The 22,395-nt window shown below is 44.5% G+C and overlaps 1 protein-coding gene across 1 annotated transcript in view; it reads right to left on the reverse strand.

Moving 5' to 3' along the window:
• SCNN1B (sodium channel epithelial 1 subunit beta) overlaps window positions 1-12,774 on the reverse strand; it is a 93,654-nt gene extending 80,880 nt beyond the window's left edge. Inside the window, exon 1 of the mRNA XM_056535687.1 lies at window positions 12,658-12,774. The gene's annotated coding sequence lies outside the window, so the exon portion shown is untranslated. The remainder of the gene's footprint in view (window positions 1-12,657) is intronic.
• Between the last annotated feature and the right edge of the window lie 9,621 nt (window positions 12,775-22,395).

Raw genomic sequence — 22,395 nt, forward strand, 5'->3', positions numbered from 1 at the left:
CTCTTCTTAAACCTCTCATCCTCAACCGTTTTTCTCCTAAATCTGTTCCTCCCACTCCTGTTTCCGGCTCCTCGGACATCTTCTCTGTCAAAGAGATTTTGGCCTCTAAAAAGGTCAGGGGAAGAACTTTTTTTTTTAGTGGATTGGGAGGGTTGTGGTCCAGAAGAGAGGTCCTGGGAACCTGAGGACAATATCCTGGACAAAAGTCTGATCCTCAGGTTCTCAGGCCCCAAGAAGAGGGGGAGACCCAAGGGGGGGGGTACTGTTACGCCGAGCGCTCCGGGTCCCCGCTCCTCCCCGGAGCGCTCGCTACACTTCCCTCACTGCAGCGCCCCGGTCGGTTCCACGGACCCGGGGCGCTGCGTTACCACCTCCGGCCGGGATGCGATTCGCGATGCGGGTAGCGCCCGCTCGCGATGCGCACCCCGGCTCCCGTACCTTACTCGCTCCCCGTCAGTTCTGTCCCGGCGCGCGCGGCCCCGCTCCCTAGGGCGCGCGCGCGCCGGGTCTTTGCGATTTAAAGGGCCACTGCACCGCTGATTGGTGCAGTGGTTCCAATTAGTGTTTACACCTGTGCACTTCCCTATATCACCTCACTTCCCCTTCACTCCCTCGCCGGATCTTGTTGCCCTAGTGCCAGTGAAAGCGTTCCTTGTGTGTTCCTTGCCTGTGATTCCAGACCTTCTGCCGTTGCCCCTGACTACGATCCTTGCTGCCTGCCCCGACCTTCTGCTACGTCCGACCTTGCTTCTGTCTACTCCCTTGTACCGCGCCTATCTTCAGCAGCCAGAGAGGTTGAGCCGTTGCTAGGGGATACGACCTGGTCACTACCGCCGCAGCAAGACCATCCCGCTTTGCGGCGGGCTCTGGTGAAAACCAGTAGTGACTTAGAACCGATCCTCTAGCACGGTCCACGCCAATCCCTCTCTGGCACAGAGGATCCACTACCTGCCAGCCGGCATCGTGACACCAATATTCCATGTTGCCACTAGTGATGAGCGGCATAGGCCATATTTGAATTCGCAATATTTCGCAAATATATGGACGAATATTCATCCTATATTCGCAAAATTTGCATAATCAATATTTATTTGCGGTTATTTTCGCTTTGCGTAAATGCGCATATGCATATGTGTATAACTATCTACTTATCTATCTGTCTATATATCTATCAATCTATATTATCTATCTATATATCTCATATCTATCTATCTCATATCTATCTATCTCATATCTATCTATCTATCTATCTCATATCTATCTATCTCATATCTATCTATCTATTGTCACGATGCCGGCTGGCAGGTAGTGGATCCTCTGTGCCAGAGAGGGATTGGCGTGGACCGTGCTAGAGGATCGGTTCTAAGTCACTACTGGTTTTCACCAGAGCCCGCCGCAAAGCGGGATGGTCTTGCTGCGGCGGTAGTGACCAGGTCGTATCCCCTAGCAACGGCTCAACCTCTCTGGCTGCTGAAGATAGGCGCGGTACAAGGGAGTAGACAGAAGCAAGGTCGGACGTAGCAGAAGGTCGGGGCAGGCAGCAAGGATCGTAGTCAGGGGCAACGGCAGAAGGTCTGGAATCACAGGCAAGGAACACACAAGGAACGCTTTCACTGGCACTAGGGCAACAAGATCCGGCGAGGGAGTGAAGGGGAAGTGAGGTGATATAGGGAAGTGCACAGGTGTAAACACTAATTGGAACCACTGCACCAATCAGCGGTGCAGTGGCCCTTTAAATCGCAAAGACCCGGCGCGCGCGCGCCCTAGGGAGCGGGGCCGCGCGCGCCGGGACAGAACTGACGGGGAGCGAGTAAGGTACGGGAGCCGGGGTGCGCATCGCGAGCGGGCGCTACCCGCATCGCGAATCGCATCCCGGCCGGAGGTAGTAACGCAGCGCCCCGGGTCCGTGGAACCGACCGGGGCGCTGCAGTGAGGGAAGTGTAGCGAGCGCTCCGGGGAGGAGCGGGGACCCGGAGCGCTCGGCGTAACAGTACCCCCCCCCTTGGGTCTCCCCCTCTTCTTGGGGCCTGAGAACCTGAGGATCAGACTTTTGTCCAGGATATTGTCCTCAGGTTCCCAGGACCTCTCTTCTGGACCACAACCCTCCCAATCCACTAAAAAAAAAGTTCTTCCCCTGACCTTTTTAGAGGCCAGAATCTCTTTGACAGAGAAGATGTCCGAGGAGCCGGAAACAGGAGTGGGAGGAACAGATTTGGGAGAAAAACGGTTGAGGATGAGAGGTTTAAGAAGAGAGACGTGAAAGGCATTAGGGATACGAAGAGAAGGAGGAAGAAGAAGTTTGTAAGAGACAGGATTAATTTGACACAAAACTTTAAAAGGACCAAGATAGCGTGGTCCCAACTTATAGCTCGGGACACGGAAACGGACATATTTAGCGGAGAGCCATACCTTGTCTCCAGGGGAAAAAATGGGAGGAGCTCTTCTTTTCTTATCTGCGAATCTCTTCATGCGAGAAGAAGCCTGTAAGAGAGAATTTTGGGTCTCTTTCCATATGGTGGAAAGATCACGAGAAATTTCATCCACAGCGGGCAGACCAGAGGGCAAGGGGGTAGGGAGGGGGGGAAGAGGGTGACGGCCGTACACCACGAAAAACGGAGATTTGGAGGAAGATTCAGAGATTCTGAAATTATACGAGAATTCGGCCCAAGGTAGAAGATCTGCCCAGTCATCCTGGCGGGAGGAAACAAAATGTCGTAAATAGTCACCCAAGATCTGGTTAATTCTCTCTACTTGTCCATTGGATTGAGGATGGTATGCAGAAGAAAAATTTAATTTAATCTTGAGTTGTTTACAGAGAGCCCTCCAGAATTTAGACACAAATTGGACGCCTCTATCCGAGACGATCTGTGTAGGCAACCCGTGAAGACGAAAAATGTGTACAAAAAATTGTTTAGCCAACTGAGGCGCTGAAGGAAGACCAGGAAGAGGGATGAAATGTGCCATTTTGGAGAATCGATCAACGACCACCCAAATAACAGTGTTGCCATGGGATGGGGGTAAGTCAGTAATAAAATCCATACCAATCAGAGACCAAGGTTGTTCGGGGACAGGTAGAGGATGAAGAAAACCAGCGGGCTTCTGGCGAGGAGTCTTATCCCGGGCACAGATAGTGCAGGCTCGTACAAAGTCCACCACATCAGTCTCTAGAGTCGGCCACCAATAGAAGCGAGAGATGAGTTGCACAGATTTCTTGATGCCCGCATGACCTGCGAGATGGGAGGAGTGACCCCATTTGAGGATCCCAAGGCGTTGGCGTGGAGAAACAAAGGTCTTTCCTGGAGGAGTTTGCCTGATGGAGGCTGGAGAAGTGGAAATCAGGCAGTCAGGAGGAATGATGTGTTGAGGAGAGAGTTCAATTTCAGAGGCATCTGAGGAACGAGAGAGAGCATCGGCCCTAATGTTTTTATCAGCAGGCCGAAAGTGAATTTCAAAATTAAATCGGGCAAAGAACAGAGACCACCTGGCCTGACGAGGATTCAGCCGTTGGGCAGACTGGAGGTAGGAGAGGTTCTTGTGATCGGTGTAAATAATAACTGGAAATCTTGATCCCTCCAGCAGATGCCTCCATTCCTCAAGTGCTAATTTAATGGCTAGAAGCTCTCGATCCCCGATGGAGTAGTTCCTCTCCGCCGGAGAGAAGGTCCTGGAAAAAAAACCACAAGTAACAGCATGCCCGGAAGAGTTTTTTTGTAGAAGGACAGCTCCAGCTCCCACTGAGGAGGCATCAACCTCCAATAGGAAGGGTTTAGATGGGTCAGGTCTGGAGAGCACGGGAGCCGAAGAAAAGGCAGACTTGAGTCGTTTAAAGGCGTCTTCCGCTTGAGGAGGCCAAGACTTGGGATCGGCATTTTTTTTTGTTAAAGCCACAATAGGAGCCACAATGGTAGAAAAATGTGGAATAAATTGCCTGTAATAATTGGCGAACCCCAAAAAACGTTGGATGGCACGGAGTCCGGAGGGGCGTGGCCAATCTAAGACGGCAGAGAGTTTATCTGGGTCCATTTGTAGTCCCTGGCCAGAGACCAAGTATCCTAGAAAAGGAAGAGATTGGCATTCAAACAGACATTTCTCTATTTTGGCATAGAGTTGATTATCACGAAGTCTCTGAAGAACCATACGGACATGCTGGCGGTGTTCTTCAAGATTGGCAGAAAAAATCAGGATATCGTCCAGATATACAACAACACAGGAGTATAGTAGATCACGAAAAATTTCATTAACAAAGTCTTGGAAGACGGCAGGGGCGTTGCATAGACCAAAGGGCATGACCAGATACTCAAAGTGTCCATCTCTGGTGTTAAATGCCGTTTTCCATTCATCCCCCTCTCTGATGCGGATGAGATTATAAGCACCTCTTAAGTCCAGTTTGGTAAAAATATGGGCACCTTGGAGACGATCAAAGAGTTCAGAGATGAGGGGTAGGGGGTAGCGGTTCTTAACCGTGATTTTATTAAGACCGCGGTAGTCAATGCAAGGACGTAGAGAGCCATCTTTTTTGGACACAAAGAAAAATCCGGCTCCGGCAGGAGAGGAGGATTTACGGATAAAGCCCTTTTTTAAATTTTCTTGGACGTATTCAGACATGGCAAGAGTCTCTGGGACGGACAGAGGATAGATTCTGCCCCGGGGTGGAGTAGTGCCCGGGAGGAGGTCAATGGGACAATCATAAGGCCTGTGAGGAGGTAGAGTCTCAGCTTGTTTTTTGCAAAAAACGTCCGCAAAGTCCATATAGGCCTTAGGGAGACCGGTTACATGAGGAAGCACAGGGACACGGCAAGGTTTACTGGGAACCGGTTTTAAGCAGTCCTTGGAACAAGAGGGCCCCCAACTCTTGATCTCCCCAGTGGACCAATCCAGGATTGGGGAATGGAGTTGAAGCCAGGGAAGTCCAAGAAGGATTTCAGAAGTGCAATTGGGGAGGACCAACAGTTCAATCCTCTCGTGATGAGATCCGATGCACATTAGAAGGGGCTCCGTGCGGAAACGTATAGTACAGTCCAATCTTTCATTGTTTACACAATTGATGTAGAGGGGTCTGGCGAGACTGGTCACCGGGATGTTGAACCTGTTGACGAGAGAGGCTAAGATGAAATTTCCTGCAGATCCAGAGTCCAAGAAGGCCACAGCAGAGAAGGAGAAGGCAGAGGCAGACATCCGCACAGGCACAGTAAGACGTGGAGAAGCAGAGTAGACATCAAGGACTGTCTCATCTTTGTGCGGAGTCAGCGGACGTCTTTCCAGGCGGGGAGGACGGATAGGACAATCCTTCAGGAAGTGTTCGGTACTAGCACAGTACAGGCAGAGATTCTCCATGCGGCGTCGTGTCCTCTCTTGGGGTGTCAGGCGAGACCGGTCGACCTGCATAGCCTCCACGGCGGGAGGCACAGGAACAGATTGCAGGGGACCAGAGGAGAGAGGAGCCGGGGAGAAGAAACGCCTCGTGCGAACAGAGTCCATATCCTGGCGGAGCTCCTGACGCCGTTCGGAAAAACGCATGTCAATGCGAGTGGCAAGATGGATGAGTTCATGTAGGTTAGCAGGGATTTCTCGTGCGGCCAGAACATCTTTAATGTTGCTGGATAGGCCTTTTTTAAAGGTCGCGCAGAGTGCCTCATTATTCCAGGATAATTCTGAAGCAAGGGTACGGAACTGTACGGCATACTCGCCAACGGAAGAATTACCCTGGACCAGGTTCAACAGGGCAGTCTCAGCAGAAGAGGCTCGGGCAGGTTCCTCAAAGACACTTCGAATTTCCGAGAAGAAGGAGTGTACAGAGGCAGTGACGGGGTCATTGCGGTCCCAGAGCGGTGTGGCCCAAGCCAGGGCTTTTCCAGACAGCAGGCTGACTACGAAAGCCACCTTAGACCTTTCAGTGGGGAACTGGTCCGACATCATCTCCAAGTGTAATGAACATTGGGAAAGAAAGCCACGGCAAAACTTAGAGTCCCCATCAAATTTATCCGGCAAGGATAGTCGTATTCCAGAAGCGGCCACTCGCTGCGGAGGAGGTACAGGAGCTGGCGGAGGAGATGATTGCTGGAGCTGTGGTAGTAACTGTTGTAGCATAACAGTCAGTTGAGACAGCTGTTGGCCTTGTTGCGCAATCTGTTGTGACTGCTGGGCGACCACCGTGGTGAGGTCAGCGACAACTGGCAGAGGAACTTCAGCGGGATCCATGGCCGGATCTACTGTCGCGATGCCGGCTGGCAGGTAGTGGATCCTCTGTGCCAGAGAGGGATTGGCGTGGACCGTGCTAGAGGATCGGTTCTAAGTCACTACTGGTTTTCACCAGAGCCCGCCGCAAAGCGGGATGGTCTTGCTGCGGCGGTAGTGACCAGGTCGTATCCCCTAGCAACGGCTCAACCTCTCTGGCTGCTGAAGATAGGCGCGGTACAAGGGAGTAGACAGAAGCAAGGTCGGACGTAGCAGAAGGTCGGGGCAGGCAGCAAGGATCGTAGTCAGGGGCAACGGCAGAAGGTCTGGAATCACAGGCAAGGAACACACAAGGAACGCTTTCACTGGCACTAGGGCAACAAGATCCGGCGAGGGAGTGAAGGGGAAGTGAGGTGATATAGGGAAGTGCACAGGTGTAAACACTAATTGGAACCACTGCACCAATCAGCGGTGCAGTGGCCCTTTAAATCGCAAAGACCCGGCGCGCGCGCGCCCTAGGGAGCGGGGCCGCGCGCGCCGGGACAGAACTGACGGGGAGCGAGTAAGGTACGGGAGCCGGGGTGCGCATCGCGAGCGGGCGCTACCCGCATCGCGAATCGCATCCCGGCCGGAGGTAGTAACGCAGCGCCCCGGGTCCGTGGAACCGACCGGGGCGCTGCAGTGAGGGAAGTGTAGCGAGCGCTCCGGGGAGGAGCGGGGACCCGGAGCGCTCGGCGTAACATCTATCTATCTCATATCTATCTATCTATCTATCTATCTCATATCTATCTATCTATCTATCTCATATCTATCTATCTATCTATCTCATATCTATCTATATATCTCATATCTATCTATCTCTCATATCTATCTATCTATCTATCTATCTCATATCTATCTATCTATAATTCATACATACACAGTAAAGAAACCACGGCTGGTCCGCTATAACATAACACTACCAACAAAATAGAACCAGATCATGTAAAATATAATTAGCTTTTATTAACACATATGCAAAAAATACATACAATAATAATAATAAAAAGAGTTGATAAAATAAGGCACTACAATAGCAGTCACAGAAGATGGGAGCAGGCAAGTGGTGTGGCCCTACATGGAGTACAGGGAATAGCTGGTGTACCATAGAAAGTACAAATGTAAACATGGAAGAGGTCACTGGATATTATTACAAGATGGCTATAAACATATGAGTGACAAGCAATATAACAGTGACACACTTACCTCCTCCTACCCCAACGTACGTTTCGCCTGTGCTTCGTCAGGGGGCGTGTCGAAGCACAGGCGAAACGTACGTTGGGGTAGGAGGAGGTAAGTGTGTGGCTGCATGGCAGGAGGACTTCATGGTGTCTCATCCATTTCTCCCTTGGTTACTCTCTGTTCATTGCACTTTTTTCCTTTTAGGACATTCTTTGACGTGTCACTGTTATACTGCTTGTCACTCATATGTTTATAGCCATCTTGTAATAATATCCAGTGACCTCTTCCATGTTTACATTTGTACTCTCTATGGTACACCAGTTATTCCCTGTACTCCATGTCGGGCCACACCACTTGCCTGCTCCCATCTTCTGTGACTGCTATTGTAGTGCCTTATTTTATCCTCTCATTTTTATTATTGTATGTATTTTTTGCATATGTGTTAATAAAAGCTAATTATATTTTACATGATCTGGTTCTATTTTGTTGGTAGTGTTATCTATCTATCTATCTATCTATCTATCTATCTCATATCTATCTATCTATCTATCTATCTATCTCATATCTATCTATCTCATATCTATCTATCTCCTATCTATCTATCTATCTCATATCTATCTATCTCATATCTATCTATCTATCTCATATCTATCTATCTATCTATCTATCTCATATCTATCTATCTATCTATCTCATATCTATCTATCTATCTATCTATCTATCTCATATCTATCTATCTATCTATCTATCTATCTATCTATCTATCTATCTATCTCTCTCATATCTATCTATCTATCTATCTATCTATCTCATATCTATCTATCTATCTATCTAATATCTATCTATCTATCTATCTATCTCATATCTATCTATCTCATATCTATCTATCTCATATCTATCTATCTATCTATCTATCTCATATCTATCTATCTATCTAATATCTATCTATCTATCTATCTATCTCATATCTATCTATCTCCTAATATTCTTGGTCTATACAGAAGTGATAATGGGTCTATGACATTTTTCATTTTGTATATTGTCGTCATATTGGTGAATATCGTCACTATCTACCTATGTAATTTTAGTGGCGATATTCTCCCTCCAGTCTATTACAGTAAATAATATAGGATTCTTCTTTAGACCACAAGCTGGAAGCAGGGAGGGATGAGATCACTGTCATGTGTTCTCTGGGGGAAAAAAATTACGGATATTCGTAATTGCATATTTATAGCGCTATATTCGCCATATTCGTGAATTTGTGAAATTCACTATAAATATTCAAATTGCAAATATTCGCGCTCAACACTAATTGCCACCACTTCCCTTTAAGAACTGTCAAGCCCCTATTGGTCGATATTCTCCGAGAGAGTCCTCAGAGTCCCCAAGGATAAGTCTACAAATGGTTCCACTGATGTTCTCCCATGATAAGAAGTCGGCATCAGAGAAATCATTTTTTTTTTTGTCTATTAAACCTGTGCTATTACAAAAAAAAAAAAATAATTAAAAAGAGAGAGAAAAGTGGGCGTGTCTGTCCGACCAGTTCTTTCTAGGAGGGAGGGGGGGGGGGTCGAGTTTTGGGACCGTATATAGTTGTTCAACACGCATGGCAGTGGAAATTTCCAACAAGACCAAAGATGCATTACTTTCTGAATGGGGGAGGTGTGGGGATGTGCACATACTGTACACACTCATATTATTGCGTCTACTTCTTGTCTACAATAAGATGCCATGTCAGGTTTTGTGATCCTGAAGACCCCAAATTATTTAGCAGGCCATATCTACCTGATGTTCTCGGTGACCTTTGCACGGTACTTTTACATGTACAATAGCTACAATGATTGGAATCATCAATACTGACATCCAAGTTTTGTAAATCACCCTATTTTGGGGGTCTATATCTATACCAATGGTCTCCAAACTGTGGCCCTCCAGCTGTTGAAAAACTAAAACTCCCAGAGTGCCCAGATAGCAGCTGGAAGTACACAGTTTGGAGACCACTGACCTCTACAATACTTATTAAAATACTGTATCCCTACATTATATCCCTTGATGATCCCACAATTAGTGGAGAAAAAGCGTAGGGACTGACTAAGCTTCTATGTAGCTCCTATACCAGTTGTCTTCAAACTGTGGACCTCCAGCTGTTGCAAAACTAAAACTCTCAGCATGCCTGATAAGTCCAGTTTGGTGACCAATGATCTATACAATACCTGTTCTGTTACTGTATGCCCAATTTCTATCCCCTGATGATCCCACAACTAGTGGATAAAAAGCGCAGGGACAGACTAAGCTCCTATGTAGGAAGAATGGGTAGATAAAGGTGAGGAATTTTGTAGAGCGCTCCTGCTGTCAAAGGACGGACTCAAAATGCCACGGTTGCACAGGACAATTTATTTAAATATTTTTGGACAACGCGTTTCGGCGTTCACATGCACCTTCATCAGGTCCACAAAAGGATAAAATCACTGCGTCCTGAGTGGCTGTTCCACTCTGAACAGCTACTCAAGCACAGCCAGCACCTCAGGACGCAGTGATTTTATCCTTTTGTGGACCTGATGAAGGCGCATGTGAGCGCCGAAACGTGTTGTCCACAAGTATTTCAATAAATTTGACAGCAGGAGCACTCTACAAAATTCCCCACCTTTATCTACCCATTCTTCCTCCATTATTCCGTACCCTAAGGGACACGGATAGGGGAGATATAGCTGCACACTGCATCCACTGATCTCCACCCACACCTCCCAACAGTGTTTGGCTTACACTGTTGCATCCTCTCAGCAGGTCGGTACAGCACATTAGGTGAGGTCGCGGTCCCCCCCCCCCCCCCCCATTTTCCACCTAATGACAGCATACGAGAGAGTGCCCCGTTTTTTTGTTTTTCTTCTGTTTTCTATAAGCTCCTATATAGCACCAATACCAGTTGTCTCCAAGCTATGAACCTCCAGTTGTGGCAAAACTACAACTCCCAGCATGCCCGGACAGCCGTTGGCTGTCCGGGCACGCTGGGAATTGTAGTTTTGCAACAGCTTGAGGTCTACAGTTTAGAAACCACTGATCTATACAATACCTATTCAATGTACCATACTGTATCCCCAATTTATGTCCCCTGATGATCCCACAACTAGTAGTGGAAACGTGTAGGGACAGACCAAGCTCCTATGCAGAAGGTAGTTTTTTTTTGGTATTTTTTGTTAACAGCTATATTCGGTGGGACATTAACTCATTACGCACTAAATAAATCTACAACCTACTCAAAAGTCGCAGATTTTGCGCAAAATATGCAACTTTTGAACAGATACACCGCTTGTGTAATACACACAGTACACATATACACATCACAAATAAATAAATACACACAGTACACATATACACATCACAAATAAATAAATACACACAGTACACATATACACATCACAAATAAATAAATACACACATACATATATAACCACATCTATAATTACACAGTACATTCATCACACATACACACATCACTCATAAATGAATAAATACACACAGTACACATATACACATCACACATAAATAAATACACACAGTACACATATACACATGCCACATAAATAAATACACACAGTACACATATACACATCACAAATAAATAAATAAATACACACAGTACACATATACACATCACACATCTATAAATACACACAGTACACACATACACATCACACATAAATAAATACACACAGTACATATACACATCACACATAAATAAATACACACAGTACACACATACACATCACACATTAATAAATACACACAGTACATATACACATCACACATAAGTAAATACACACAGTACACACATACACATCACACATTAATAAATACACACAGTACACAAATACACATCACACATTAATAAATACACACAGTACACATATACACATCACACATAAATAAATACACACAGTACACACATACACATCACACATAAATAAATACACACAGTACACATATACACATCACACATTAATAAATAAACACTGTACACATATACACATCACACATCTATAAATACACACAGTACACATATACACATCACACATAAATACACACAGTACACATATACACATCACACATCTATAAATAAACACTGTACACATATACACATCACACATCTATAAATACACACAGTACACATATACACATCACACATAAATAAATACACACAGTACACATATACACATCACACATAAATACACACAGTACACACATACACATCACACATCTATAAATACACACAGTACACATATACACACCACACATAAATAAATACACACAGTACACATATACACATCACACATCTATAAATACACACAGTACACACATACACATCACACATAAATAAATACACACAGTACATATACACATCACACATAAATAAATACACACAGTACACACATACACATCACACATAAATAAATACACACAGTACACACATACACATCACACATTAATAAATACACACAGTACACATATACACATCACACATAAATAAATACATACAGTACACATATACACATCACACATTAATAAATACACACAGTACACACATACACATCACACATTAATAAATACACACAGTACATATACACATCACACATAAATAAATACACACAGTACACATATACACATCACACATAAATAAATACACACAGTACATATACACATCACACATTAATAAATACACACAGTACACACATACACATCACACATTAATAAATACACACAGTACATATACACATCACACATAAATAAATACACACAGTACACACATACACATCACACATTAATAAATACACACAGTACATATACACATCACACATAAATAAATACACACAGTACATATACACATCACACATAAATAAATACACACAGTACATATACACATGCCACATAAATAAATACACACAGTACATATACACATCACACATAAATAAATACACACAGTACATATACACATGCCACATAAATAAATACACACATTGCATATAATAACTCTTCCTCTGTTTTTACACAGGTACTGGACAGGACAAGTTAGTGATCACATCTATCATACATACATAATACATACATAATAATATCATACATACATAATAATATCTATCATACATACATACATAATAATATCTATCATAAATACATACATAATAATATCTATCATACATAATAATATCTATCATACATAATAATATCTATCATACATAATAATGCCTACTGTTCACTCATCCTCACCTGATGGAAACCTCCGACAGCAGCGGGAGGATCAGTAAAGTGCCAGCTCCGGTGGGCACAGGTATCGCCAGGTCCGTACTGTAGCACAGCGCCAGCTCTGGTGGGCACAGGTATCGCCAGGTCCGTACTGTAGCACAGCGCCAGCTCTGGTGGGCACAGACAGTGCAGCGCCAGCTCCGGAGGGCACACACCTGATGTCACAGGGGGCTGGTATCGGGTCCACTAGTTAGGCAGGATGGCACGGGGCGGGCAGGATGCAGAGGGCACGGGCTCCCGGTCGGGATGAGCTTCCTGGTTGTAGTAGTGCTGCGGACACCGCGGAGATCAGGGAGCCGCCTCCTGTGCTGCCTGTAGGTATAGAGGCTGCTGACTCCTCTACTGCTCTCACTGACTGACTCTACAGCGCCCCCTCCCTCATATGGTACCTGTTCTCCCGTCTGCTGGTCACACACTTATAGGGGCTCCAGAGGTATTCTGATTGTGGGGCCCCAGAAGATGACAGCAGAGGAAGTGTGTGGGCTCTGATCTCCATCACTGTCTATTGTCATTATATCTCTGACCTCTCTATTATGTTATTTTATGGGAGTCTCTCTGATCTCTCTATTCTATCATTCCATATCTACTCTCTCTATCATTCCACTCTCTCTATCATTCCATATCTACTCTCTCTATCATTCCATCACTGCACTTTCCTGTTCTCTCTATTCTTTCATTCCATACTTACTCTATCATTCCATACTTACTCTCTCTATCATTCCATACCTACTCTCTCTATCATTCCACACCTACTCTCTCTATCATTCCATACCTACTCTCTCTATCATTCCATACCTACTCTCTCTATCATTCCATACCTACTCTCTCTATCATTCCATACCTACTCTCTCTATCATTCCATAACTACTCTCTCTATCATTCCATACCTACTCTCTCTATCATTCCATAACTACTCTCTCTATCATTCCATAACTACTCTCTGTATCATTCCATACTTCCTCTCTCTATCATTCCATACCTACTCTCTATATCATTCCACACCTACTCTCTCTATCCTTCCATACCTACTCTCTCTATCATTCCATATCTACTCTATCATTCCACACCTACTCTCTCTATCATTCCATAACTACTCTCTCTATCATCCCATACCTACTCTCTCTATCATTCCATAACTACTCTCTCTATCATTCCATACCTACTCTCTCTATCATTCCACACCCACTCTCTCTATCATTCCATAACTACTCTCTCTATCATTCCATACCTACTCTCTCTATCATTTCATAACTACTCTCTCTATCATTCCATACCTACTCTCTCTCTATCATTCCACACCTACTCTCTCTATCATTCCATACTTACTCCCTCTATCATTCCATACCTACTCTCTCTATCATTCCACACTTACTCTCTCTATCATTCCATACTTACTCTCTCTATCATTCCACACCTACTCTCTCTATCATTCCACACCTACTCTCTCTATCCTTCCATACCTACTCTCTATCATTCCAAACCTACTCTCTCTATCCTTCCATACCTACTCTCTCTATCATTCCATATCTACTCTATCATTCCACACCTACTCTCTCTATCATTCCACACCTACTCTCTCTATCATTCCATACTTACTCTCTCTATCATTCCATACTTACTCTCTCTATCATTCCATACCTACTCTCTCTATCATTCCACATCTACTCTCTCTATCATTCCATACTTACTCTCTCTATCATTCCACACCTACTCTCTCTATCATTCCACACCTACTCTCTCTATCATTCCATACTTACTCTCTCTATCATTCCATACCTACTCTCTATATCATTCCACACCTACTCTCTCTATCATTCCACACCTACTCTCTCTATCATTCCATAACTACTCTCTCTATCATTCCATACCTACTCTCTCTATCATTCCACACCCACTCTCTCTATCATTCCATAACTACTCTCTCTATCATTCCATACCTACTCTCTCTATCATTTCATAACTACTCTCTCTATCATTCCATACCTACTCTCTCTCTATCATTCCACACCTACTCTCTCTATCATTCCATACTTACTCCCTCTATCATTCCATACCTACTCTCTCTATCATTCCACACTTACTCTCTCTATCATTCCATACTTACTCTCTCTATCATTCCACACCTACTCTCTCTATCATTCCACACCTACTCTCTCTATCCTTCCATACCTACTCTCTATCATTCCAAACCTACTCTCTCTATCCTTCCATACCTACTCTCTCTATCATTCCATATCTACTCTATCATTCCACACCTACTCTCTCTATCATTCCACACCTACTCTCTCTATCATTCCATACTTACTCTCTCTATCATTCCATACTTACTCTCTCTATCATTCCATACCTACTCTCTCTATCATTCCACATCTACTCTCTCTATCATTCCATACTTACTCTCTCTATCATTCCACACCTACTCTCTCTATCATTCCACACCTACTCTCTCTATCATTCCATACTTACTCTCTCTATCATTCCATACCTACTCTCTCTATCATTCCACACCTACTCTCTCTATCATTCCATACTTACTCTCTCTATCATTCCACACCTACTCTCTCTATCATTCCACACCTACTCTCTCTATCATTCCACACATACTCTCTCTATCCTTCCATACCTACTCTCTCTATCATTCCACACCTACTCTCTCTATCCTTCCATACCTACTCTCTCTATCATTCCATATCTACTCTATCATTCCATACCTACTCTATCATTTCATACCTACTCTCTCTATCATTCCATCACTGCACTTTCCTGTTCTCTCTATTCTATCATTCCATACCTACTCTCTCTATCATTCCATACCTACTCTCTCTATCATTCCATACCTACTCTCTCTCTATCATTCCGTACCTACTCTCTCTATCCTTCCATATCTACTCTATCATTCCACACCTACTCTCTCTATCATTCCATACCTACTCTATCATTCCATACCTACTCTCTCTATCATTCCATACCTACTCTCTATCATTCCATACCTACTCTCTCTATCCTTCCATACCTACTCTCTCTATCATTCCATATCTACTCTCTCTATCCCTCCATACCTACTCTCTCTATCATTCCATACCTACTCTCTCTATCATTCCATACCTACTCTCTCTATCATTCCACACCTACTCTCTCTATCATTCCACACCTACTCTCTCTATCATTCCATACCTACTCTCTCTATCCTTCCATACCTACTCTCTCTCTCTATCATTCCATACCTACTTTCTCTATCCTTCCATACCTACTCTCTCTATCATTTCATACCTACTCTCTCTATCATTCCATACCTACTCTCTCTATCATTTCATACCTACTCTATCATTTCATTCCTACTCTCTCTATTATTCCATACTTACTCTATCATTCCATACCTACTCTCTCTATCATTCCACACCTACTCTCTCTATCATTCCACACCTACTCTCTCTATCATTCCATACCTACTCTCTCTATCCTTCCATACCTACTCTCTCTCTCTATCATTCCATACCTACTTTCTCTATCCTTCCATACCTACTCTCTCTATCATTCCATAACTACTCTCTCTATCATTCCATACCTACTCTCTCTATCATTCCATAACTACTCTCTCTATCATTCCATACCTACTCTCTCTCTCTATCATTCCACACCTACTCTCTCTATCATTCCATACTTACTCTCTCTATCATTCCATACCTACTCTCTATATCATTCCACACCTACTCTCTCTATCATTCCATACTTACTCTCTCTATCATTCCACACCTACTCTCTCTATCATTCCACACCTACTCTCTCTAACATTCCACACCTACTCTCTCTATCCTTCCATACATACTCTCTCTATCATTCCACACCTACTCTCTCTATCCTTCCATACCTACTCTCTCTATCATTCCATATCTACTCTATCATTCCACACCTACTCTCTCTATCATTCCATACTTACTCTCTCTATCATTCCACATCTACTCTCTCTATCATTCCACACCTACTCTCTCTATCATTCCACACCTACTCTCTCTAGCCTTCCATAGCTACTCTCTCTATCACTCTACACCTACTCTCTCTATTCTTCCATACCTACTCTCTCTATCATTCCATATCTACTCTATCATTCCATACCTACTCTATCATTTCATACCTACTCTCTCTATCATTCCATCACTGCACTTTCCTGTTCTCTCTATTCTATCATTCCATACCTACTCTCTCTATCATTCCATACCTACTCTCTCTCTATCATTCCGTACCTTCTCTCTCTATCCTTCCATATCTACTCTATCATTCCACACCTACTCTCTCTATCATTCCATACCTACTCTCTCTATCATTCCATACCTACTCTCTTTATCATTCCATACCTACTCTCTATCATTCCATACCTACTCTCTCTATACTTCCATACCTACTCTCTCTATCATTCCATATCTACTCTCTCTATCCCTCCATACCTACTCTCTCTATCATTCCATACCTACTCTCTCTATCATTCCATACCTACTCTCTCTATCATTCCACACCTACTCTCTCTTTCATTCCACACCTACTCTCTCTATCATTCCATGCCTACTCTCTCTATCATTCCATATCTACTCTATCATTCCATATCTACTCTCTATCATTCCATACCTACTTTCTCTATCCTTCCATACCTACTCTCTCTCTATCATTCCATACCTACTCTCTCTATCCTTCCATACCTACTCTCTCTATCATTTCATACCTACTCTCTCTATCATTCCATACCTACTCTCTCTATCATTTCATACCTACTCTATCATTTCATTCCTACTCTCTCTATCATTCCATACTTACTCTATCATTCCATACCTTCTCTCTCTATCATTCCATACCTACTCTCTCTATCATTCCATACCTACTCTCTCTATCCTTCCATACCTACTCTCTCTCTCTATCATTCCATACCTACTTTCTCTATCCTTCCATACCTACTCTCTCTATCATTCCATAACTACTCTCTCTATCATTCCATACCTACTCTCTCTATCATTCCATAACTACTCTCTCTATCATTCCATACCTACTCTCTCTCTCTATCATTCCACACCTACTCTCTCTATCATTCCATACTTACTCTCTCTATCATTCCATACCTACTCTCTATATCATTCCACACCTACTCTCTCTATCATTCCATACTTACTCTCTCTATCATTCCACACCTACTCTCTCTATCATTCCACACCTACTCTCTCTAACATTCCACACCTACTCTCTCTATCCTTCCATACATACTCTCTCTATCATTCCACACCTACTCTCTCTATCCTTCCATACCTACTCTCTCTATCATTCCATATCTACTCTATCATTCCACACCTACTCTCTCTATCATTCCATACTTACTCTCTCTATCATTCCACATCTACTCTCTCTATCATTCCACACCTACTCTCTCTATCATTCCACACCTACTCTCTCTAGCCTTCCATAGCTACTCTCTCTATCACTCTACACCTACTCTCTCTATTCTTCCATACCTACTCTCTCTATCATTCCATATCTACTCTATCATTCCATACCTACTCTATCATTTCATACCTACTCTCTCTATCATTCCATCACTGCACTTTCCTGTTCTCTCTATTCTATCATTCCATACCTACTCTCTCTATCATTCCATACCTACTCTCTCTCTATCATTCCGTACCTTCTCTCTCTATCCTTCCATATCTACTCTATCATTCCACACCTACTCTCTCTATCATTCCATACCTACTCTCTCTATCATTCCATACCTACTCTCTTTATCATTCCATACCTACTCTCTATCATTCCATACCTACTCTCTCTATACTTCCATACCTACTCTCTCTATCATTCCATATCTACTCTCTCTATCCCTCCATACCTACTCTCTCTATCATTCCATACCTACTCTCTCTATCATTCCATACCTACTCTCTCTATCATTCCACACCTACTCTCTCTTTCATTCCACACCTACTCTCTCTATCATTCCATGCCTACTCTCTCTATCATTCCATATCTACTCTATCATTCCATATCTACTCTCTATCATTCCATACCTACTTTCTCTATCCTTCCATACCTACTCTCTCTCTATCATTCCATACCTACTCTCTCTATCCTTCCATACCTACTCTCTCTATCATTTCATACCTACTCTCTCTATCATTCCATACCTACTCTCTCTATCATTTCATACCTACTCTATCATTTCATTCCTACTCTCTCTATCATTCCATACTTACTCTATCATTCCATACCTTCTCTCTCTATCATTCCATACCTACTCTCTCTATCCTTTCATACCTACTCTCTCTCTATCATTCCATACCTACTCTCTCTATCATTCCATACCTACTCTCTCTCTCTATCATTCCGTACCTACTCTCTCTATCCTTCCATATCTACTCTATCATTCCACACCTACTCTCTCTATCATTCCATACCTACTCTCTCTATCATTCCATACCTACTCTCTCTATCATTCCATACCTACTCTCTATCATTCCATACCTACTCTCTCTATCCTTCCATACCTACTCTCTCTATCATTCCATATCTACTCTCTCTATCCCTCCATACCTACTCTCTCTATCATTCCATACCTACTCTCTCTATCATTCCATACCTACTCTCTCTATCATTCCACACCTACTCTCTCTATCATTCCACACCTACTCTCTCTATCATTCCATACCTACTCTCTCTATCCTTCCATACCTACTCTCTCTCTCTATCATTCCATACCTACTTTCTCTATCCTTCCATACCTACTCTCTCTATCATTTCATACCTTCTCTCTCTATCATTCCATACCTACTCTCTCTATCATTTCATACCTACTCTATCATTTCATTCCTACTCTCTCTATTATTCCATACTTACTCTATCATTCCATACCTACTCTCTCTATCATTCCACACCTACTCTCTCTATCATTCCACACCTACTCTCTCTATCATTCCATACCTACTCTCTCTATCCTTCCATACCTACTCTCTCTCTCTATCATTCCATACCTACTTTCTCTATCCTTCCATACCTACTCTCTCTATCATTCCATAACTACTCTCTCTATCATTCCATACCTACTCTCTCTATCATTCCATAACTACTCTCTCTATCATTCCATACCTACTCTCTCTCTCTATCATTCCACACCTACTCTCTCTATCATTCCATACTTACTCTCTCTATCATTCCATACCTACTCTCTATATCATTCCACACCTACTCTCTCTATCATTCCATACTTACTCTCTCTATCATTCCACACCTACTCTCTCTATCATTCCACACCTACTCTCTCTAACATTCCACACCTACTCTCTCTATCCTTCCATACATACTCGCTCTATCATTCCACACCTACTCTCTCTATCCTTCCATACCTACTCTCTCTATCATTCCATATCTACTCTATCATTCCACACCTACTCTCTCTATCATTCCATACTTACTCTCTCTATCATTCCACATCTACTCTCTCTATCATTCCACACCTACTCTCTCTATCATTCCACACCTACTCTCTCTAGCCTTCCATAGCTACTCTCTCTATCACTCTACACCTACTCTCTCTTTTCTTCCATACCTACTCTCTCTATTATTCCATATCTACTCTATCATTCCATACCTACTCTATCATTTCATACCTACTCTCTCTATCATTCCATCACTGCACTTTCCTGTTCTCTCTATTCTATCATTCCATACCTACTCTCTCTATCATTCCATACCTACTCTCTCTCTATCATTCCGTACCTTCTCTCTCTATCCTTCCATATCTACTCTATCATTCCACACCTACTCTCTCTATCATTCCATACCTACTCTCTCTATCATTCCATACCTACTCTCTTTATCATTCCATACCTACTCTCTATCATTCCATACCTACTCTCTCTATACTTCCATACCTACTCTCTCTATCATTCCATATTGTTACGCCGAGCGCTCCGGGTCCCCGCTCCTCCCCGGAGCGCTCGCTTCACTCCCTCCGCTGCAGCGCTCCGGTCACGTCCTCTGACCCGGGGCGCTGCGATCCTGCTGCCAGCCGGGATGCGATTCGCGATGCGGGTAGCGCCCGCTCGCGATGCGCACCCCGGCTCCCCTACCTGACTCGCTCCCCGTCTGTTCTGTCCCGGCGCGCGCGGCCCCGCTCCCTAGGGCGCGCGCGCGCCGGGTCTCTGCGATTTAAAGGGCCACTGCGCCGCTGATTGGCGCAGTGGTTCCAATTAGGGTTTTCACCTGTGCACTTCCCTATATTACCTCACTTCCCTTGCACTCCCTTGCCGGATCTTGTTGCCTTAGTGCCAGTGAAAGCGTTCCTTGTGTGTTCCTTGCCAGTGTTTCCAGACCTTCTGCCGTTGCCCCTGACTACGATCCTTGCTGCCTGCCCCGACCTTCTGCTACGTCCGACCTTGCTTCTGCCTACTCCCTTGTACCGCGCCTATCTTCAGCAGCCAGAGAGGTGAGCCGTTGCTAGTGGATACGACCTGGTCACTACCGCCGCAGCAAGACCATCCCGCTTTGCGGCGGGCTCTGGTGAAAACCAGTAGTGGCTTAGAACCGGTCCACTAGCACGGTCCACGCCAATCCCTCTCTGGCACAGAGGGTCCACTACCTGCCAGCCGGCATCGTGACAGTAGATCCGGCCATGGATCCCGCTGAAGTTCCTCTGCCAGTTGTCGCTGACCTCACCACGGTGGTCGCCCAGCAGTCACAACAGATAGCGCAACAAGGCCAACAGCTGTCTCAACTGACCGTTATGCTACAACAGTTGCTACCACAGCTTCAGCAGTCATCTCCTCCGCCAGCTCCTGCACCTCCTCCGCAGCGAGTGGCCGCTCCTGGGATACGCTTATCCTTGCCAGATAAATTTGATGGGGACTCTAAGTTTTGCCGTGGCTTTCTTTCCCAATGTTCCCTGCATCTGGAGATGATGTCGGACCTGTTTCCCACTGAAAGGTCTAAGGTGGCTTTCGTAGTCAGTCTTCTGTCCGGAAAAGCCCTGTCATGGGCCACACCGCTCTGGGACCGCAATGACCCCGTCACTGCCTCTGTACACTCCTTCTTCTCGGAAATCCGAAGTGTCTTTGAGGAACCTGCCCGAGCCTCTTCTGCTGAGACTGCCCTGTTGAACCTGGTCCAGGGTAATTCTTCCGTTGGCGAGTATGCCGTACAATTCCGTACACTTGCTTCAGAATTGTCCTGGAATAATGAGGCCCTCTGCGCGACCTTCAAAAAAGGCCTATCCAGCAACATTAAAGATGTTCTGGCCGCACGAGAAATTCCTGCTAATCTACATGAACTTATTCACCTAGCCACTCGCATTGACATGCGTTTTTCTGAAAGGCGTCAGGAACTCCGCCAAGATATGGACTCTGTTCGCACGAGGCGTTTCGTCTCCTCGGCTCCTCTCTCCTCTGGTCCCCTGCAATCTGTTCCTGTGCCTCCCGCCGTGGAGGCTATGCAGGTCGACCGGTCTCGCCTGACACCTCAAGAGAGGACACGACGCCGTATGGAGAACCTCTGCCTGTACTGTGCTAGTACCGAACACTTCCTGAGGGATTGTCCTATCCGTCCTCCCCGCCTGGAAAGACGTACGCTGACTCCGCACAAAGGTGAGACAGTCCTTGATGTCTACTCTGCTTCTCCACGCCTTACTGTGCCTGTGCGGATGTCTGCCTCTGCCTTCTCCTTCTCTACAGTGGCCTT

The sequence above is a fragment of the Hyla sarda genome, chromosome 8 (assembly GCF_029499605.1).
Source record: "Hyla sarda isolate aHylSar1 chromosome 8, aHylSar1.hap1, whole genome shotgun sequence".
In the NCBI taxonomy this organism is placed as follows: Eukaryota; Metazoa; Chordata; class Amphibia; order Anura; family Hylidae; genus Hyla; species Hyla sarda.